This window comes from Xyrauchen texanus, chromosome 12 (genome assembly GCF_025860055.1).
Source record: "Xyrauchen texanus isolate HMW12.3.18 chromosome 12, RBS_HiC_50CHRs, whole genome shotgun sequence".
NCBI classification, from domain to species: Eukaryota; Metazoa; Chordata; class Actinopteri; order Cypriniformes; family Catostomidae; genus Xyrauchen; species Xyrauchen texanus.
Window position 1 is genome coordinate 6,990,174 of NC_068287.1, and position 8,373 is coordinate 6,998,546.

The window sequence follows — 8,373 nt, forward strand, 5'->3', positions numbered from 1 at the left end:
AATTTTAGCAATACAGCTAATGGCAGCACAGGAAGGCTGCTCTACATAGAGTACGGGAAGACTCGTGTTATGACCGAGAGAGAGAGAGAGAGAGAGAGAGAGAGAGAGCAAATGATGGACACTTTAAGGCAGTAACACAGAGGAACATGACATTCCTCTTCCCTAAAATAAGCACATGTGAGAGTGGTGAAATGCTCAACGCACACGCCACACAGCCAGATATCCAAACAGCAAAAAAGTTCAAATAATTTTAGCGAATTTAGTGAAAACCCATAATATTATACCTATCTTCCAAATACTGCGGTAACTCCCAAAATGGGCAATTCCCACACAAGCAGGATTGGACATAATTCTGATGTTTAATCATTGTCTCTTTTCAATCTGAATTGGCCACACCCCACAGGATGTTCAATTGGAACGAAGAGGAATTTACAGCATTGCAATTCAAAGAAATTAAACACTATGACACAATGGACAAAATAGGTGAAAGAAGTTTTGTTGAAGGTTTCCATCTTCCAATTACTGATACACTATTCAGCTCTGGGAAAAATGAAGAGACCACTGCAAAATAAAATTTTTCTTTGGATTTATATTTATAGGTATGTGTTTGAGCAAAATCATTATTTTTGTTTTATTCTATAAAGTACTGACAACATTTCTCAAATTCCAAATAACAATATTGTTATTTAGAGCTTTTATTTGAAGAAAATGACAACTGGTCAAAATAAAAAAAGATGGTGTTTTCAGACCTCGAATAATGCAAAGAAAACAAGTTCATATTTGTTTCTAAACAACACAATACTTTTAACTTGGGAAGAGTTCAGAAATCAATATTTGGTGGAATAACTCTGATTTTCAATCACCGCTTTCATGCGTCTTGGCATATTCTCCACCAGTATTTCACATTGCTGTTGAGTGACTTTATGCCACTCCTGGTTCAAGTAGCTCAGCTTTGTTTGATGGCTTGTGTCCATCCATCTTCCTCTTGATCACATTTCAGAGGTTTTCAATGGGGTTCAGGTCTGGAGATTGGGCTGGCCATAACAGGGTCTTGATCCGGTTGTCCTCCATCCACACCTTGATTGACCTGGCTGTGTGGCATGGAACATTGTCCTGCTCTTTATTTGGCAGGTAAGAGTTCACCAAAGTTGACCAATTGTACACAGCTAAAGACAACATTTTGTATGCATATGAATGGAAGTAAATGGAACACAAACTCTATTGTGACCACAGCTTCAGATCCCGTCAGAATATCTTGTCAGCATGGGTCATCTCTATATCTCTGTGTCTCGACTGTCCTCGAAAATATCCTGGTGGGATGGCCCGATGAGGGAACAAGAAGTATCTTGGAATAAGTCATCATCCATATGGAGATGACATTTGTGTCATGCAATGAGATCATGCTCCTCACCCATCCTGAATATCAAATTTATTTTCCACCCCTGAATGACTGAAACAAATAATAATGAAATGAAAGAAGCAGGAACTTAGTAAATGCCTAAAACAAGAGCAGTTATTCAGAACCATGGAGTGGTGGTAGAACTGCAATGCTACCATGGGAATACAGGTTTGAGTCTGGTCATATCCCAACTCCCTCTCACCCTAATAATTTTTGTCACTCTCCACTCTTCTATATTATTAGCAGTACTATATTATTAGCACAATATAATTAAGAGAATTTACATCTATATGAACAGAAATACAGTAGTTTAAGAAAGTTGACCACAAGACAAAGAAAGAGATTCACTAAGAATGAATTTATCCTACTGTTACTGTTGTTTATTTTCAAATGTTGTCTGCTTTGTTTTAACACCCATCTCACTAAAACAATTATGCCAATTAGTTTACGGCACAAATATTTGTGCTGAATGCAATTTGCACAGCGCAATTCCCCATATTGCAGATACATTTTGGTATGCTAGGTTTTGGCATACTGCCACAATTTGGCATGCTTTGCGATGACTGTACAGCAGCACACCGCCCCCATGATCCACACTCCTTTAAATTTGACAAATTACTGCTGGCATGATTGCTACAAAATATACACATTTCACGTTGGCTCATTGAGAGGAAACACTGGAGTAACTTTCAAGTTTTTAATAAAGAGACATTGGAGTGGAGCAAATATCATACATGGAATCAATCAAGGAAACACGCTGGAGTGGAACAAATATCAGACTAGGAATCAATCAAGGAAACACGCTGGAATGGAACAAACATCACAATTCATAACCAACTAAGTCACACTTTAACAATATAAAGTAACAATTCAAGAACGGACAAAGGAAGGAACAAACTAGTGGGTATTTATACACAAAGGTGCTGATGAAGGAATGGAGAACAGGTGAGGGGGATTGGGAACAGATGGCTGTGATGAGGGCAGTGCATTATGGGGAATATAGTTAATGGGAAACTAAGGATGGATGACACAAAACCATTTCAAAATACGAATCCATAAAACAGAATGGAGAATAACTGTGACACTACCCCACCTCCCCCCTTTAAAGGGCGACTCCTGGTACCCCAAAGACGGATGAAGAGGGTAGGGTGACGCAGAAGGTGAGGAAGGATCCAACGAAGACGATCAGGAGGCCATGGGGTGGCTTAAGGGCTGGGAATAGATCCGGGGGCCTGGGGGCAGCTTCAGGGCTGGAATACAATCAGGATGCCTGGGAGGTGACCTCAGGACAGGGACTGGGTCAGGAGGCCTAGGAGGCAGCCACAGGGCAGGGACAGGATCAGGAGGTGGCCACAGAGTAGGGACTGTTTCAGGAGGTTTGTGAGGCAGCTTTAGGAATGGAACAGAGTCCGGTGGTTTGGCCGCAGGAGGTGGAAACTCAGGGGGGGAGCCATAGGTGGATCCAGAGGTGGAGCAGCAGGAGAAGGGACTTGAGATCCCAATGGCGGAGCAGGAGATGGGTCCTGAGACGGAGCCACAGGAGGATCTGAGATCTGAAGATAGTTGTGGAGGTGGAGATCCAGGGATTGAGGGCGGAGCTGAGTGAGGCTCGAGGAAGGCAGGCGGAGCCTGGAGAGATTCGACGAATGCAGGCAGAGCCGTGGAAGACTCAGAGGGCACAGCCATAGAAGGTGGAGTTGGGAGAGGCTAGAGGGGTGAAGCCATGGAAGGTGGAGCTGGGAGAGGCTTGAGGGCTCAGGACTAGGAGCCGCTTAGGGCATAGAGCAAGGAGCCGTGGAAGTTGTGGAGCTAGGAGCCATGGATGAGAGCACATGGGAAAATTGGGGAAAGACCTCCGTGGTTGTGAGCATTGGCAGCGACCGGGGAATGACCTCTGTGGTCGTGAGCGCTGGCAGTGACTGGGGAGCAGGTGTCCTCTTCCTTTTCTGGACAGCTGGGAGCATTTTTAAGGGAATGGTCGAGGCTACTTGTATTGGCTCTGGCTCATTAACCGTAGCAGGCATGGGCACAGGCTCATTAACCGTGGTAGGCATGGGCACTGGCTCATTAATCGTGGCAGGCATGGCAACTGGCTCAATAACCATTACAGGCATGGGCATTCTCGCCATAATTCACAGTGTACGGGGAAAATGCCACCTCCGTGGTTACTACCACAGACTGCGGCGGGGAATCTACCAACGAGCTTGGAGTGGGTGAGCCCCCAAAAAATGTATTTAGGGGAAATGTATGGAGAGGAGTTACCTTAGAGACAGGGGCCATCTCTAAGGCCTGGAGATATGGACCGTGGCAGGCTTGGAAATAGGGACCATGGCAGGCTTGGAGATAGCGACCATGGCAGGCTCTCCCTTTAAACTCCATATTACTGAACCCTGATCTAGATAAAGGCTACTCGTTTGTGACTGGCCTGGTTCTAGCCTGGTCCTTTTTGGAGGGGTCATGATCCCCTCTTGCATCAGCAGCCCATCGGTAGTGTTTATAGTCCAGAGATAAAAAGGAGAATCTATGGCTTTGTTTACTGTCTATTGCCTCCATAGGTAACTGAAATCTCATAAATTACTGATTTGGAACGTTCAAAAAGCTCATCTCACGTGAAGCACATGAGGGACTCAACACACAATTCAACAGAGTTTGGCATTAGCATATTGCAGAGCTAATCATGCAATACTCTAATTATAAAATAGTCAGAAAATTAATACTTTTTGATGGACAGAAATTCAGATCACAATGTCTATACACATATTCCACTATTTTTACCGTGTCCAGTTGAACCATTCACAAAGTTTGGCATACCAATATTTGAAATAAGTTTGGACCATGGCAGGCTTAGAGATAGGGGCCATGGCAGGCTTGGAGACAGGGGCCATGGCAGGCTTGGAGACAGGGGCCATGGCAGGCTTGGAGACAGGGGCCGTGGCAGGATTGGAGACAGGGGCCGTGGCAGGCTGCGAGCGCTGATGGACAGCATGGCTCGGACATATATCACAAAGGGAAGATTCTCCACTTCTGGAAGAACTGTGGGACGATGAAATTCAAGCCCATTCCGTAAATGGAAATGAGGTAGGGGTCCGAGATATTGGTGGAAGTGACGAGTTGTCAGAACTTGACGGTGTATTCCAGGAGTGGAAGGTCTTGTTTGAATAATTCCATAAATTAACTGGTTAGCTCCATGACTCTTGTCGGTTTGGTCTTGTAGGAGAAGAGGATAAGAGGGATCGCTGGAGTAGAAGGTGGAGAGGAATCGTGGAGTGTCTTGCAAGGAGGACGTTGGGAGGAACAGGTAAGTGAGTCTATATTCTTTTTTTTTGACAGTTCTACTGTCACGTTGGCTTGTGGAGAGGAACAGAGGAGACGCAGGAGTAACTTTCAAGTTTTTAATAAGGAGACGCTGGAGTGGAACAAATATCAAACTAGGAATCAATCAAGGAAACATTCTGGAGTGGAACAAATATCACAATTCATAATCAACTAAGTAACACTTTAGCAATTCAACGTAAAACAAACTAGAACCAACTAGAGGGTATTTATACACAAAGGTGCTGATGAAGGAATGGAGAACAGGTGAGGAGGATTGGGAGCAGATACAAATTCCATCAATAAATATGATGTCTTGAAATTGCATATATTATATTGCAAATATACTGTATATTTTGTTACATGTACTGTTTATGTGCATAATTTTTACTGTTATGAAGTATTTACATTGATATGTACAACAAGTCCTATGGTACTGTCTCTTTAAAAATGGCAGTTTAGCTAGCATCAGAAGTGTTTCAGTTGAGCCCAGTCACAAAGCTTCTTTAACACAACTGTGCTACAGTAGTCTGACTACAATTAAATGCTTCTTTTATGTTGCTTTTGATCAACAAGTGACTGTAAAGAACAGAAAAGTTTATACAATTATTTTATTATTTACAATACAATTATTATTCAATGACAAATGGATTGCATGGATCTCGGACACGTTACACGGAACAAGTCAAACCACATTTTTACTCTCAACTTGCAGTAAAAGGATCTCAGTGCTTAACTTTGCATAGAGTAAATTTAAAGATCGTTCTTGGTAATTTAAGAATGGATATCAAGATTGTACAAATGAAAATTACGTGTAATCAGAAAATCATAGCATAATCAAATAGTTTTTGGGTTCCCCCTGGAATCTGTTTACGTACCCCAGATGGATAACTGGTCTAAAGCACAATTACCTATTTCTCACAAAAATAACAAATTAGATTTTGTGCTACTTCATTTACATAGACCTCCTACATAAACACCCACATTTTTCATGTATACATCCACAAATAGTGAAATCAATACTACCCACACCTTCACCCGTTTCGCTGGCATGAAAATTGCACTTGGATTGAATAAGACTTAGCGAATGGTCATAGCACATAGAGTTGTGCCTAACACAGATTCTAAAGTAAAACTCTAATTTTCCAATTGGACATTATATTGTGTTATGTATGGATAGTAATAACCTCACCTGTGTTTAAAATCACCATTTATCCCCCATTATGAAGTTTAAGGCATGTATACTTCAATTTTAAACGTGTGTGCTGCAACATGGCACCTGCTTAGTAGAATGTTATTCTGAAGTATTAAGTTGCCTTGCCTTGTATTGCATCCTTTACATTTCCTGTTTACTTGCTGAGCATGCAGTCATTGGCTGTTGATGGCATATAGGTATAAAACGAACACTCTTGTTGTGTAAGCAACATAGCGAAGGTACAATGCTCCCAATTTGTTAAGCTTTTGGCACAGGGTTGGGAACGCTATCCCTACACAAACAATCATGCCATCAAAGCTCTTTCGACCCACCCTATGAATTCAGCTGCACACACTTGTGCCTGGGACACTTTGAAACAGCTGCATGGCTCTGCTAAGAACTTTGGGCTATTCACAAGCTAGCATTCCTCATACCTGCTCAATGTCAGTTTGGCCTGGCTCATGGCTCACTTTGCACAAAACAAACAGCAGGCGCACAAGAGACTGGTGAGAAACAAGTCATTTCACTAAACACATCATAAAAGCTTTAAATAAATCATTAAACACCAAGTGAAGCTCTCTTTGCTGGACGTCCTGTATGTGTGGTTTGTTTTGCTTTTGAAAAAATCAGGGATGTTCTTTCATTCATAATACTAACATGAGTTAACACGAGTGTTAGCCCTACTGACAAGTTCAGCTAAATTTGGTCCAGCCTGGTTTATGCTGGTTTAGTTCTGTTCAAACAAATGAAGATGGGCAAGCTGGTTGACCTGCATGGTAGATTGTTGACAAAGGAGGTCTTGACTAACAAGGCTGGTTAATGCTGGTTTGGTGTTGGTCTAGTTGGTGGATCAGCATGGTCTTTTTATGAAGCTTGTTGACCAAGAAGGTATAACCTGTCCAGGCTTGTGTTGTTCTAACCAGTGGACCTTTACAGCTATGCTGTTCACCAACCAAATTTAGCTGGTCAAGCTGTTCGAACAGCATGATCTTATTGTTTGAGCTGATCTAGGTGGTGGACCATCATAGCTTTACACTTCACCAGCAAAACTTTTCTGGTCAACCAGCATGGTCTTTTTGTTTGGGCTGATCTAATAAATGGATTATTATACTATACAGTTCACCAGCAAAACTAAGCTGGTCAAGCTGGTCAACAAGCAAAGCAAGAAAATGACATCTCAGATCATTATCTCTTCTCTTCCATGTTGCACTTGGCTAAGGTCACTCAATCTACAACATGTTTTGATTGGGTAGAACTATTCTTTCGACCACTGAAGATAGCTTCACAACTAAGCTTCCAGATCAATCTCAAATACTCAGTATGCCAAAAAGTTCCGAACTTGTAGTCGCAGAAAATATGGATACACTCTTCTCTAGCAATCTAGATAGTGTTGGCCCCCTTCGATTAAAGAAATTTAAGAGAAAAGCCCCGCTCCGTTGTTTAATGATCACACTAACGCTCTTAAGAGAGCAGCTCGGAAAATGGAAAGCAAGTGGAAGAGTACAAAATTAGAAATGTTTCACAGTGTATGGAAGGATAGTGTCTCTAGCTACAGACAGGCTCTAAAAGGTGCCAGGTCTGCATATTTTAGCAAACTCATAGAAAATAACCACAACAGACCACATCAGACCACAACAGACGATGCCATCGCCACCACCCTCCATTTGGCCCTCACCCACCTAGATAAAAAGGACTCATACGTTCGAATGCTATGCTAAAATAACGCAATGCAGTTTAAGCCTAGAACCTTCTGAGAGATAACAGGGCACAGTGCCAGGTCTCCAGTCTTTTAAAGGCTATATAGATATTCAGCACACCAGTAGAGTAAACATTGATTACTTAAGGTCAAATAAATGGACTTAATTTTAAAGTTGCATCAAGAGCAACGTTCATTCATGTTACAGCTGCTAAAACAAATAAATTAATCAAATGCCCAAGTCCAATGGTACATGAGGAATCTCTGTGAGAATGAAGTGCTGCTTTAGCAGAACAACCTCATGCTAGCACTGTGTCTTTTGAGCAGTGACCGCTAGCAGCAGGGTGATTAGCCTCTCCCTTTAAACTCCATAATACTGAACCCTGATCTAGATAAAGGCTACTCGTTTGTGACTGGCCTGGTTCTGGCCTGGTCCTTTTTGGAGGGGTCATGATCCCCTCTTGCATCAGCAGCCCATCGGTAGTGTTTATAGTCCAGAGATAAAAAGGAGAATCCATGGCTTTGTTTACGGTCTATTGCCTCCATAGGTAACTGAAATCTCATACATTACTGATTTGGAACGTTCGAAAAGCTCATCTCACGTGAAGCACATGAGGGACTCAACACACAATTCAACAGAGTTTGGCATTAGCATATTGCAGAGCTAATCATGCAATACTCTTAATTATAAAATAGTCAGAAAATTTATACTTTTTGATGGACAGAAATTCAGATCACAATGTCTATACACATATTCCACTATTTTTACCG